Here is a 14,697-nt window from a genome sequence, read left to right on the forward strand (position 1 = left end):
AGTGTCACCCCAATACATTCAATAAAAAGGAAAAGTACAAATTATGTAAAGCAGAGCTCATTTATTTGGATTCATGTTTTATTGCTTATGATGCAGAGTAAGGATATTTACTATAAAAAAAGATTTTACTCCATATTATATAGGAGTAAACCTAAGTGAGATCTTGTGCCCTTTCCAGCTGCTGAATAGAAGGCTGATTTTATTATCCTTTCTCTGATGGTTCGGTGCTTTGCTGAACTGATGCAGACTTTTTTTTATCCACTTACATAACCATCAACTGCCACAACTCATTTCCAGGCCTCTCAAACTAGAACTGAACCACAAAACTCATTAGTTAGAATATGTGAACTCTGTCATCAAATGGCAATTGGAAATTGTGTGGTATGTAATCTTTTTCAAGGCACACATCCAAATACATATTCCAAATCAAGCAAATAAATCTACTGTTTCAGTAAAAACAGTGACCAGAGATACAACTCTGAAAATGTCAGAAAGAGAATGATGTAAATATCTTTTAGCTGGAGAAAAGAAATACATTTGCTTTTGCTTCATTTTACAGAGGATATACCAAAAAAGGTAAATAAAATGAAATTACAGTTTCTCTTTTTAAAATAAATTTTTAGGTAGAGAGGGCAGGAGATGGATATATAGAGAGGAACATCATTGATGTACTGTCTCCTGCGCTTCCCCTACTGAGGATTAAGCCCCCAACCCAGGCATGTGTCCTGACCTGGAAATGAACCTATGACCTCTTAGTTCTTGGGTTGATGCTCAACCGATAAGCCACACTGGCTGAGCTCCTTTTTTTTAAGAGTTTATTTTTTAGTGCTTTGGCATTAAGAAATGAAGAAGAAATTGTATTCAAATGGTGAGCAACAAGGTAAAAATAATCATTGTAAAGCAAATGTGTATTTGTGTTAAGAGAAAATATTAATAGATTATCTATAAGAGATATTTCCTATTAAATTATACTACATGTATGAAGTCGAGAGCATTTTGTCATAGATCCTAAAAGTAAATTTATTTTGCAGCTCTTCTCCAAATTAATATTATTAGAATTCTTCTGCAGTGATAGGTTGAGATTCTAGCACATTTTTATGTTATTTGAATTCCTTCTTAATTTATGTCAAGTTTTGTTATGGAACAAGGATCTTATCTGGGGCAGTGTCCACCACTGTGGATTTAGCCTTGACTGGAAATGTCTAGAGATCTGCTGATTGGGTCCAATCAGAACTAACTATACAGACTCGGGAGCTGAGGGATTGTTGAAAAAAATAATTTAAACTACATACATCTTTCCAAATTTCAGGCATATTCTGTCATGCCTACCAAAATGATGAGATTGCCCAATGAAACTATCTTTGCAGAAGAAACTTTGTTAGTGCTTAGTCATTGAAGAGGAATGTAAGTTCTGTGCTTGATGACTGGTACTTAAGCCTCCTGGACCAACCCCACATGCATTATGGGTCTTGTGAAGAGAGAAGGATAGAGTATGTACAGACAGTCTTTGTTTTACACAGTAGTGCAGGACCGTAAAGAAACCTTCAAGCTGAGGCCAGGCAAAGAAGTCTTAAAAATTAATGGTAAAAGTTAGTTATTCTGATATCTTTAAAAATTTTTGTTAAATGATTATAAAGAATTTTTTTGCTATTGGTTATAAATATGTAGGGAAATGACAAATATTAAAACAAATATTTATTTATTTACTTACACTCTACTGCAAAACATTAGACATGTTTAGAGTTAACATGGTTTATTTCTTTGGACAAACTTACTAACGCTCGTCTGAAAAGTGCTTGCTCGTTGTATAACTTCTTGTATAATGACACAAAGTAAGCGTCTTTTCTATGCCTTTCAAGTTTTTGTGCCTTTTTTTAAAATTTAAATTTTATGTATCAGTTGCAGTTTGCATTCAATATTATTCTGTATGGGTTTCAGGTAGACACTCATTTACTTTACCAAGTGTTCTCCCTGATATTCCCAGTACTGCCCTGGCACTGTACATAGTTATGATGATATTGTTGCTCTATTCCCTGTGCTGTACTTTACGTATAAGATAGTTATCTCTGTGACTAACTTACTTCTTTCTAAATTTGGATAATCTCCCAATGTGTTATCATAATGCTTCCCATGTCATGAAATACCTCTGAGAGATTCTTTAATGTGGAGTTTACTGTTAGTGTCATGTCCCCTGGGAATTTCCCTCAGCACCATGCTCGCTCCTCAGTTCATGCTGGTGAGTTCACCGTAGCAAGTCTCCCTGGCTACAGATTCAAAGCCTCTCAAACAGCAGCAGTACCAGCATCCTCATTATTCGCTATTTCTTCTCCAACCCTGTTTAGCTTTGATTTGAATTTCACTTCCAGCATAATTATTTTTGTTTCTTTGCTGTCCTTGCATCTTTATGGGCCAATTTCCTCTTTCAAGTATCCACTTTTGTAGAATGTCAGAGGGGCTTATCACCAGGAGACAAGGAGGCAGTGCAGCCAGCGGCGTTGCTGTCTGGGCACTAAGCGAGTAACAGGCTTTGGGAGCCGTGATGTGATTGATCACTGATGATGATGCACATCTGTTATTTACACAGGGATCCGTGGGCTGAGGAGCCAGCAGTGAAGTCTGTATTTCATGCAATTATTCAAAGTTAATAGACCAGGGTAATTAATTTGATCTGTGCTGTTGGGGAACTAGGGTTATTTAACTAAACCGTAACTGAAATTCATGTGTAACTGAACCACGAAAAGACATTGTTGCTAGTACTGAAATAGCTGCTTAATTTATACCAGACACTGGGGCCCAAAAAAACACTACTTTGGGACCTTTCTAACAAAGAGAAATGCAAAAAGAAAGAAGAATGTTCCTCCCCCCCCCCCCCCCCCATCTAGTTGTTAAGATGCAGCACCTCAAGTGCTCAAGGCCTCTAGCAGGGAGACGCACGATGGCCGGCAAAGCCGAGTCGCTGCGTGCGTGACTGGTTAGAATAAAAAGCTCTAGGAGAGCAGGAACTGGGCCAGTTTTATAATCTGTACCTTCGTGCCCGGCACAATGTGTTCCTCGCAGACATTAAATAAATGTTTGCTGATAGAATGAATTCATTGACAGGTATCAGTATGGCTAAAATGTTAATAAAAAGATTGAAGCCTAACAACATTTTGTATTTAATAAAATGATGTGCCATAGATTGGAAACATTTTTTAAAGCTTCAAGACAAAGATCTAAGGTTAAAATACATGGTCAAGTAGCTTTCAAGTTTCCCTCTGACTCAAGAGGAGGGTTATCCACTCAGGATCCAATATGTGGAGCTTTATTGCAAGACGTACTGTTCTTTCCACAGAACTCTCAGTCCCAGAGAAGAAAATGTACTTAAGCCACCGTAACGCCTGCTCTCTCTTTAAGTTGGGAATTTCCTTATCTCTTTTGAGAAATGCCAGAAAAGCAGATTATATGCAGAAAGTAGGAGGCAGGCAAAATTGAGGAAAAGACTTAGACCATCAAGCGTGGGCGGCATGGAAGCCATTACACCTATCTTAGCATTTTCACCATTCCCTCAGCATGAGGAACTCTAAACCGGGGTCAGCCCCACTCTATACTGTTTGATAGTCCATTGTGCAGAGTGAATTACACTTTACATAACAATAGGGTTCTCATTCCATGAATGCCTAGATGGGGAGAAGTACAATAGGCTAGTGCAGACAATACTGTGTGGTTTCAAATGGGCAGAGTAAGAAAATATCACTTTATGCAGAATGCTGCTTTAGTAAGATTTCTTTCTGCCTGGAAAAATGAAACATCACATTACAAAGATGGGTAATATTGAAAAAAAAAAATTAATTTAAACTTAAAATCATGTGTTTTTTTTCAAAACTTCCATATTTTGGTATTATTTTATGAAAATTGTTATATTTGGCTATCATTAAATGTCCTCTGCTTCTATTCATTAATGCTGTTGAGTGGAGAGCATATAACATTCTTTTTTAAATTTTTTTCTTTATTTTATTTATTTATTTTTACATTTTTTAATTAAATTATTATCTATGTACATATTTTAACATTGCCCCCCCCCTCCCATACATACCTTTTCTCCCCAGAGTTTTGTGTCCATGCATATAACATTCTTATGGTAGGTGCTGTCAGTGGATTATAATGAAGGCACAGCCTCACTCCGCCTGGTGGCAGCACATCTCAGTTACAGGCAAAGGACGGAAGTGCTTGTTGTTGCAAACTCAAGTTCATAACATAAAAGGAATGTCATGAAAAACCCTGCCCATAGGGCATGGCATTATTTACTTTTTCTTAGAATACCTAAAAGAGGAGAAAAAATATTTTTTAAGGTCCCAAACACAATCTTTACGCAATGTTTATCTCCCGAATTCACATTCCTAGGTTCTATTGTTTATCTAATAACACTTAAAACTATTTCGTAGCTTTTAAAATTCCTAGATTTACATGAAAACTTTTTAGAATATAAATATTAATGTACTTGGGGGCGGAGGAGGAGACAAAGGTATTCTTTGGTAGCAATAAACACTTTACGTTTCCAAAAATCATATTTTTTATATTTAAATTCAGTGAAAGAGAAATAAAGCACAAGGCGTTTTTTATTCAAATGTAGCCTACACATTTAAAACTAGGTATATCTATTCTTTTAGGCCAATTTTGTGAAATATCATAAAGCTTCTTTGTCCAAAGAAAAATATCAGTTTTAACTCATCAGGATAAAATGCCAAAGTTGTATTTGTTTATTAGAAATACTGCTAACCTTTGAGTTTTAATAAAAATGGTGACTAGAGGATACCCGTTGATGAATTGTTAAAAATTTAGAATTACTTCAAATAAAACTGAAGACTCCTAGCAGCCAGTATAATTTATTATATGGAACAACAACAACAAAAAAAGCAACCAGAGGAAAATGTGAGAGTACACAGCAAAGCATGTCATTTATGTGTGGCCTCTTGAGAAAGGGCAACAATAGTTAGTCTAATGGAGAGTCAATAGCCCTCAGAATAGTTTATGGTTGAGAGAAACAAAAAAAACAACTGTCTATCAGAATAAGCAAATATTAGTTTTAAAATTATTTTATCATCTCCACCACTGTCAACTGTAACTTCTTCTTTGTAGTCGTCCGCACAGTTACCACTTTAGTCATTGTCAATGGCGTCTGTCTATAAACAAATAGACATGCCGAAGATTTACCAAAAGGATTTATGTCTTAGCGATTTGCATTAAACAAATCATGCTGCTTGCTAAATGCCCATTCTTATGCCTTTTCACACATCATCCGCTTATTACTCAGGAAAAATATGATGCACTGAATCACAGCAGATCTCTATCAAAATGCCAATTCAATCAACACTGTGGAGCTATTATTCATTAACCTTCCTATCATTCTTATTTTTTTTCCTGATTTCAATTTTTTTTTCTAGGATAAAATGAATACTACCAGGTGGCCTATGAATTTGCCTCAAAGCTATCATCATTACGAAGTGTAAGAGAACATGATTAAGAACACTGTTATCTGATGATTTCTTATTATTTGGATTACAGACTATCTGGGAAAGCTTGAAAACCTTAGCTATAGTCTTTTCTCTGTAACTCTGTTTTGTGTATTTCTATTCCAAAGTGTAAAGCACAGCTACTTCTGTTTAAGAGCACCACTACTAACCAAGTGTCCATATAGTTCTTGCTCAAGCCTTCTTGTCCATCCCAGTGGCACAGACAATCTGACTCACAAATGATGAGAGAAACTGCATCCTGCAGAGAATGGAAATGAATTGGTTCAATTTCATTTGATTCATGGCATTTTCAAAAAAATATATATGCAAAACTAAATACATACAAATGGCTAATTAAAAGTATTCCAATAGCACAGGAGGGTAACACATGAAGGAAAATGTTCTTCTCTGAGGCTATTTTCAGTCTTTCTAACCAGTTGGGAGTCCTTCCAGAAACTTCTCCAGGCACACATGGATTTGTCTCTATGTATATGTGAGAGGTCATTTCTTTCCATTGGTTCAAGCCTGTATTTGTTTCCTATCGTTATTGCAACAAATTACCAAAGACATCGTGGATTAAAGCAATAAAAAGTCATTACTTTATACTCATAAGTCTCAAAGTCAGAAGTCTGAGGTTGATTGACAAGGCTATGCTCCCTCTGGAAGCTTAGAGGAGAAACCATTTCCTTATCTTTCCCAGCTTCTACAGGCTGCCTGCATTCCTTGCTTAGTGGCCCTACATTCCTTTGACTTCTGCTTCTGTTGTCACAACCTCTCTGACCCATTTGCCTCCTCCTCCTAAGAATCCTATGATCAAACTAGGCCTGAGCACTTGTCCCACCTAGATAAACGAAGGCAATCTCCCCATCTCAGGATCCTTAACATTCTCACATCTGCAAAGTCCCTGTTGCCGATGTCAAGTAATTTATTCATAGGCTTCAGAAATAGTTCAGAGATATCTTCGGAGAGTCCTTGTGCTAGAAGGGCCTACAATAATTTTTTTAACAATGTTCAAGTTGTTTTCATTTAGGGCCTGTATTTTTCTTATTTTACTTATTCCTGATTATGTTATCTTTTTGTTGTTGTTGTTGTTGTTGTTTGTGTTGCTACTGATTATAATTTATACTTAGATTCCCATAGAACCTGTGTTTTTGGTTCCTGGGAAAATATGACTTTTTCAACAACAGAGCTCTCTAAAGATCCTCAATTAAATGTACAAAATGAGCTGTCTGCCCTGAAGCCTCTTCAAATCCAAAGATGTATTTCCTGGAAATAGCTGCCACTCCATCTTCACATTACTACAGCAGCACTAATTGATTACTTCCTCCTGTTTCAAATGTGTTTTTGTTCTTGTCCTCAAAATACTATTCTCTCAAGGTTTTCCTACTTCACTACCTGCTCCTCCTTTGTCTCCTTTGCTGTTTTGGTGACATCCCCTCCACATGAATATGTATAGTTCTTACATTGTGGATCTTCTCTAGGTGCATGTATTCAACCTCTGGATAATTCCCAGTCTTTAGGCTTTATATGCCCAGAAAAGTCCTGAATTTATGTATCCAGATCCAACCTCTTCCTTAATTGCAGACTTGAAAATTCAGCTGCTTTTCTTGGCATCCCTACTTGAATGTCTAATTAGCACTTCAATGTCCAGTGCAAATTTTTTTAATTTCTATCCAGCACTCCTACCAAATAATCCTCCCACCTCTAACCTTCCCTCATCTTAATAAATGATCCAGATAATCACACACACACACACACACACACACACACACACACACACACACACGATACAAACATATCTGACTCCTCTTCCTCTCTTACATCCTCATCCAGTTCAGCATCAAATACAGCTCTATTTCTGAAAAGTATCCAGTGTCTCTCCAGTTCTCTTCACCACTGCTATTAACATTCAAGTATAAGAAAACATTTTCAAGCATTACTACAATATCTTCCTTTTGCTTTCACTCCTTCTGTGGTCTTTCTCAAATATTTAACAGGCCATATCACTTATCAGCCAAAAAACTCTGGTTTTGAGCCTCACTCAGTCTAAAAATTCCCCATTGTTTGGCATTTGAGCTTGTTTGATATATTGCCTTTAAGAGGATGAACAGCCTCTCCTTGAGTAGGTACAGGGCACATGTGTTCTTGGAGGAGGAAACTTTCTAGACAGTAAAAGAAGTATTCTATGAAGAGTTTTAGGGTGTAAACAAATGATCTGTCAGCATAGCGTAAATGAGAGGTAGATCAGGGAAGATATTAAGAGCATGTGCTTGGATTGTGTCCAGCGATGTCAAAAGTGTGAAACTTGCTGGGAGTAGCTACTTCTGAGATTCCGTTCTAGTTTCTGGTGTCAGAAAAGACCAAGCTACACAGATTAAGGTTCAGACTGACAGAATCAAAGCAGGGATGTTTGCATGCTAAAGGAAAGTCCTGGGAATCAGCATATTCACCACCTGGAATCAGAGAGGACCCAAGAGAGTAGGCAAAAACCAAGGGACAGAATTGGTGGCACTTGGTTCCCCTCCCCTTTTTGGTCTGTTAATTCTACAATCAATGTCATCTCTTGGAAGTTCTGAATATCATTTTATTTAAAGGGGTAATTTCACTTCAAAAATCAATTTTTATTTCTTTTTCTTGAACTCTTGTCATATTCACCACTCTTCTAAATCTCTTTTTCCATATCAATTTTCTTTCAGTTTTAAAATGTTTAAAGTAACTTGTTAATGAAACCTCCAATCAATAGAAAAAGATACACATACATACACAATAGAACTTCTTCCATTTTGATGTTTTTCAAAATAGCTATGTGGCCTGAGTACTTTATAAGGCCATTATGTTCTGTCCCATGTACAAGTGTATATTTTGGTCAGTTTGTAGGCTTTTAAGCCATTAGTATATTAGGGCAGTTCAATTTCTCATGACTCACATTCTCAAAAAGGTCGATTACTGTCTTTAACCTTGTCTCCTAGACAGTAAGCTGAGTAGAGTGACTGTTATGGCGTCTTACATCAGCAAAAAGATTTTGCCCTGGAAAACTTACTGTACAGAAGATAACATTAAAAACATTCACATTGAAATATTCCATAATACTATATTTATGCAGAGATCATTTCACTTGTACCCTATTCTTAACTATCTTAATTATAATCTTAAAACAAATATATTCTAGAGAAGCAATCAGCAAAATGATTTCTATCATAATGCCTTACAACTGATGTACAAAACATTTTAACCTACATTTTGCCTTTGATGTCCAGAAGAAGACTTTATGCTAGACCCTGATCATTATGCTGTTTAGAAAAAGAAGGGATAGAAATCAACAATGTTTAGTAGCTTGTTATTAAGTGTCAGCAATAGAACTGGAGCCCAAACCTTGCGATTCTTAGTTCATTTTTTTAATACTTTATGATGCAATGGACACTAGTTGCTTAGCTAGTAAGATACATGAGAAGATATAATTTAGGATATAAACACTTGCATTGTCACTATTATGGTATCCATATTTGTACCCAATGAAGATTCCTTTTCAGTTCATGCCCAATAAGAAAATTATTTTGATGCCAAATTTTGACAAAATGGAAGGGAGAATAAAGTGTGTTCTAATGGCAGCCATGCAGAAAGAACAGAGAACAGGAGGGCATCTGGCCAAAGAACAGGAAGCACTCAGAGTAGAGAAAACCCACCAGTCATAGCAGCTTGCAAATAGAGAGCTTCCAACTAAAACTGGCAAGAGGTATTCTGCAGAGCATAGAGGAGAAAATGAAAGCCTCACAGACAATACAACTGGTAATGACTCTGTACTTTAAATGAACTTCGTGTCATTGTAGACGTAGAAGCTAGTTATTTTCTACAGAGAGTTAAACAAGCTTTCTCCTGCCGAAGCCGGTTTGGCTCAGTGGTAGAGCGTTGGTCTGCGGACTGAAAGGTCCCAGGTTCGATTCCGGTCAAGGGCATGTACATTGGTTGCGGGCACATCTCCAGTAGGGGGTGTGCAAGAGGCAGCTGGTCGATGTTTCTCTCTCATCGACGCTTCTAGCTCTCTATCCCTCTCTCCTCCTCTCTGTAAAAAATCAATAAAATATATTTAAAAGTAAAAAATAAAAAAATAAACAAGCTTTCTCCTAAAAGTAAATGACATTCAAACACAGACAGATGTGGGAAAAGAACAGCAAAGAACACACATAAGACTTAGCAGAGTTAAGTAACAAAGGAAATGTGGGTACGAAATGGCATCAGAAGCAATTATCATGCCATCATTTGGTTAAGGGTTTTCTCAAATTCCCAAGGAAATGGAAATTGGCATCTCATTGTAATTATACAACTTTTGGAGTGATTTCTACATGTATCTAATTATATATTTGCAATTGGAAGAGTCTTCCCCAGAGGATGAACTCTCTCTTTAGTATTGTATTTATGGGTTGTGCCTTGCACACCTATAGGGGGCGGCATTCATGGCATTTATAGACAAGGTTGTGAATCATTTTGCTTAATTGCATTTTAGCTGCTCTTGTGAATGAATGTTAAGACTTACATCTACTGCTCATACTAAATATATATGTGTGTGTGTGGTATGTGTATCTTCTTAACCTGTTTCACCTTGGTTATCATCTCAGAAAGACTTTCTTTCACTACTTGATTTAATATTCTATCCAACCTCAGCCAAGCTCCACTTTCTTACCCAATTACATTGTCTTCAAAGCACTGTCCACCGCCTCAGATTATCCTGTTCATTTTTTCATGTTCATTTTCCTGCTTCACAAGAGCGCACATTTTCTCTGTGAATAAGCCATAGGTACAGAGAAGCACTGGCACATAATGGTGATCAACAAATATTTTTCAGATAAAATAAATGAATATAATATCTCATTATGTTTTGAAGGTTAAATGAGATAATGAAAGTAATATCTGGCACAAAGTGTCTGGAACTTACTAAGTAATTTTTCACTTACTTGTTTGGGTTTCTTTGTTTCTGCATTTATTTATTTGTGTTCCAACATTCTAATCACTGCTTTACCTGCAAGCTCGAATCCTTTGTCCTCTTTTGCTTCATCACGCTTGCTGGTTAAATCCAGCTCTTCATGTACTCCCTGCTGCACCCACACACACATCTGACCAACGCTGGAGAAAATTACACCACCTTGCTGCATGGGGTCTCTTTAGAGTCATGACTGTTAAACTCGAGTGGAGCCCCGAGCTGCCCAGCAATCCAGGGGCATTGGCCTGGCTCATTTTCTCTCCCACTCTTTCTAAATGATTTTCTTATTTCCTCTCTCTTCTGAAATCACCACCATATCTTTCCTCTTCTGCCTCTCAGTCAATAACCTTATTCTACTGAGAAAATTAAAGCAACCAGAAGAATTCCACAAACTTTTCTAAACCATTGTGCTTATCTATCTCCATCTGGGTAGGAACATGCTTCCAGGGTGTGGGGTCAGTACCCACACAGGGACCCACACTCACCAGGGTCCTGCTCTTGGGGATGATTGCTTTGTGATCCTTGTCTTAAGATACAGTTCTTAGTTCTTTTATCTTTGAAGTTGTAAGTGAAGTCCAAAATCAAAAAGGAACAGGCTTCAGCAGCTTGGAACCTGGGTCCTGCTTCAAGTCACCTCTCTACCGCCGCCAATGGGTTGCTGGCCACTCAGTTCCTGCCCCAGGCCATTCTCTCCCACTCCTGCACTCCTTTATCTTCCCACTACTGCTGCCATCCTCCATTAGGGCTACATGTTTCATTGGGTCAGCAATCTGCATCTCCTGTCAGTCTCCAACCCATGCAGAATACCTGTGCACCAATGGAATATGTGTCAGAGCTAGGCATGCTCCTGTAGGATCTTGGGCCGAGCAAAGCAATGGCTGGTCTGGCAGCTCCACAACTCATTCTGAAGGCGTATAGGTGAGAGGTCCTTTCTTGATCCCACATCTGAACTCATTTCAGGGAGATTGTCATCTCTTGGGGATCAACCATCATTGGGATGTTTATTTTATGGGTCAACTTGGCTGGACCATAGTGCAGTCAGACATTATTATATTTCTCATTGTGTGTGTTCTGAGGTGAGATTTATATTTGAATTGGTGAACTTTGAGTAAATCAGGTTGCCTTCCGGAATGTGAATGGGCCTCTTTCTATAAAGCCTCAATAAAACAGAAAAACTTTCTCTGAGCAAGAGGAAATTCAGCCAGCAGATGGCGTTGGGATTTTGTACTCATCAGGCTTCACCAGAGAAAGAGAATGGATAGAATATATAAAGATGTGTAAGAAGAGATTTATTATGGGAATTGGCTCATGTGGCTACGGAGGCTGAGAAGTCCCATGATACGCTGTCTGTAAACTAGTGAACGAGGAAAACTGATCTAATTCTGAAGGTCTGGGATCTAGGGGCCTGCTGGTGTATGGCCTGGAGTCGGAAGGCACAAGAACGAGCTCTGATGTTCAGTGTCTGAGGAACCAGAGAAGATGCAAATCCCAGCTCAAGAAGAGAGATCCTTCAGGTATGAAATACTCCCCACACACATTGGTGAGGTTGATCTTGTTTACACAGGTGACTGACTCAAATCCTAATCGCTTTTGGAGTCACCTGTAGACACACAGAAATAATGCTTTACCAGCTATCTAAGTATCCCTTAGCCTAGTCAAATTGACATATAAAAGTAATTATCACAGACTTGCACTGAAATATTGGCTATTTCTAGGTCTTCAGCCTCCTGGTTGGACTACTCTACAGATTTTGGATTTGCCAGTCTCCGTGCACTCATAAGCTTAGTCCTTGAAATAGTTTTCTCTATATTTTAGAGATATACCTACACAAAAACATTCTATTGGTTATGGTTCTCTGGAGAATCCTAACATACTTATCCACCATGGATTCGAGAGCCAGCTCCTGGAAAGGAGAGATTGACTGTGCCCTTAGATAGAACTCTGAGTTTTCATTTTTTACTTGGGCCACAAATGATGTAACCAGCCATGACCTATCTCATACATTCTCTGTCTTCTTTTTTTTTGTTCCTATAGATGAGTTTCCATATCAAGGTAACACCTCCACTTATGCCGTAGGCCCCATTTGTTCTTCTCTGCACGAGACGCAGTTTATTTGGTTATTCTATCGGCCTCTAAAGTACTACATGTATAAGGTTCCTATAGCAACCCCCACTGTCCAGCGCTGATGATCATCTCTGCCAGTTTTAACATGACTGCTGACTCTGTGCATATGCTTTCCCAAGGCAGTCAGAAAGAGTGAGTAAAAATAGAGAGTGCACCATTACGCTGAATAGCCTACAACTACCATCTGTACAGTGAGCACATTGACAAGGATGCAACAAATATAATCTTTAGCCAAGCTGATAGCATACCTCATCCACATATCTTATTTGGCAACTTTTCTGAAGCAGTATAGAATGCCATATCCTAATTTTCTTTTCTTTTAATTTTTTTTCTTTATTGATTAAGGTATTACATATGTGTCCTTAACCCCCCATTACCTCACACACGCACTCATGCCCTCACCCACCTGGTGTATGTGTGCATTTGTTAGGCTTATATGCATGTATGCAAGTCCTTTGATCTCTCTCCTTACCCTCACCCTCCTCTACCTTCCCTCTGAGGTCTGACAGTCTTATTGATACCTCTCTGTCTCTGGATCTGTTTTTGTTCATTGGTTTATGTTGTTCATTATATTCCACAAATGATTGAGATCATGTGATATTTATCTTTCTCTCACTGGCTTATTTCACTTAGCATAATGTTCTCCAGTTCCATCCATGCTGCTGCAAATGGTAGGAATTCCTTCTTTTTTACTGCAGCATAGTATTCCATTGTGTAGATGTATCACAGTTTTTTAATCCACTTATCTGCTGATGGGCACTTAGGCTGTTTCCAAATCTTAGCTATGGTAAATTGTGCTGCTATGAACATGGGGGTGCATATATCCTTTCTAATTGGTGTTTCTAGTTTCTTGGGATATACTCCTAGAAGTGGGATCACTGGGTCAAATGGGCATTCCATTTTTTTAATTTCTCATGTTCAAGGAGAAATAAGTCCTATATCTGAAATAAAGTGCAACCTATCAGGGTCTCTGTTCAGTTGGTATTTCAGTGTTTTCTAAAAAGAATACCCTATTAAATGAATTTATCTTTCCATTGACACAAATGCAGTGAACAGCAGGAAATAATCTCTTACCAGAATAATTAATATTTGTTCTTTTGTCTTTAAAGGTAACGTTGGTTTTAAAGGTAATGTTGGTTTTCTTTCTTTTTTTTTTCTTTCTGTGTGCTCAGTGACCAAAAGCTATAATTGATTTGGGTTGGAGGCTTTTCAATGGGTGTTTTATAATAAGGCATTTATTCTGGGGAGCCACCTGCCCAAAATATTCAGATCTCAGAATTCATATTTACCATTTCATTTATACTGGAGACTAGAGGCTACAAGAGTACAAAGAAGCAAACAAGCCACGCTATAAGCAGGGTGTACACATGGAAATCTACAGGAGAACATGAAAGAAAATGAGGCAAGAAATGATCCAGCAACATAAAACCCAGAGATCAAATATGCACATGGCCTCAGAGGGCAAATAAATATTTGATAACAATCAGTTATGAAAGCACCTATCTCTAGTTGGAAAAGTCCTGCTCCTTTCTTTCCCATATCTCTATATCTTGCCCTCTTTCTAATTGTTTTTTTTTTTAATTTGATGAGTTCACATCTTATTCTCAACATTCTATAACACCCTCTATATACATATACATTTTTCTCTTATTTTAGATTCTCAGCATGATTGAACAGAAGGTACAAACATTTCCCATAGAACCCCTGCCCTTACACATGCATAGTCTCCCTCTTATCAACATCTCCCACCATAATGCTACATTTGTTATGACTGATGAGTCTATATTGGCACATCTTTATCACTGAAAATCCATAGTTTACATTAGGGTTCACTCATAGTGTTGTATATTCTATGTGTTTTGACAGATTTATAATGACATATATCCAACATTACAGCATCATGCAGAATAGTTTCACTGTCTTTAACATCCTCTCTGTTGTCTATTCACCTTCCTTCCCCAACCTCTGGCAACAATTGACCTTTTTATTGCCTCTATACTTTTACCTTTTCCAGTATGTCACATTATTGGAAACATAATAAGCTTTTTCAAGTTGGCATATTGCATTTAGTGATATGAACTTAAAACTCCCCCATGTCTTTTTAGGTCA

Source organism: Pipistrellus hanaki, assembly GCF_964339955.1.
Source record: "Pipistrellus hanaki genome assembly, chromosome: 5".
In the NCBI taxonomy this organism is placed as follows: domain Eukaryota; kingdom Metazoa; phylum Chordata; class Mammalia; order Chiroptera; family Vespertilionidae; genus Pipistrellus; species Pipistrellus hanaki.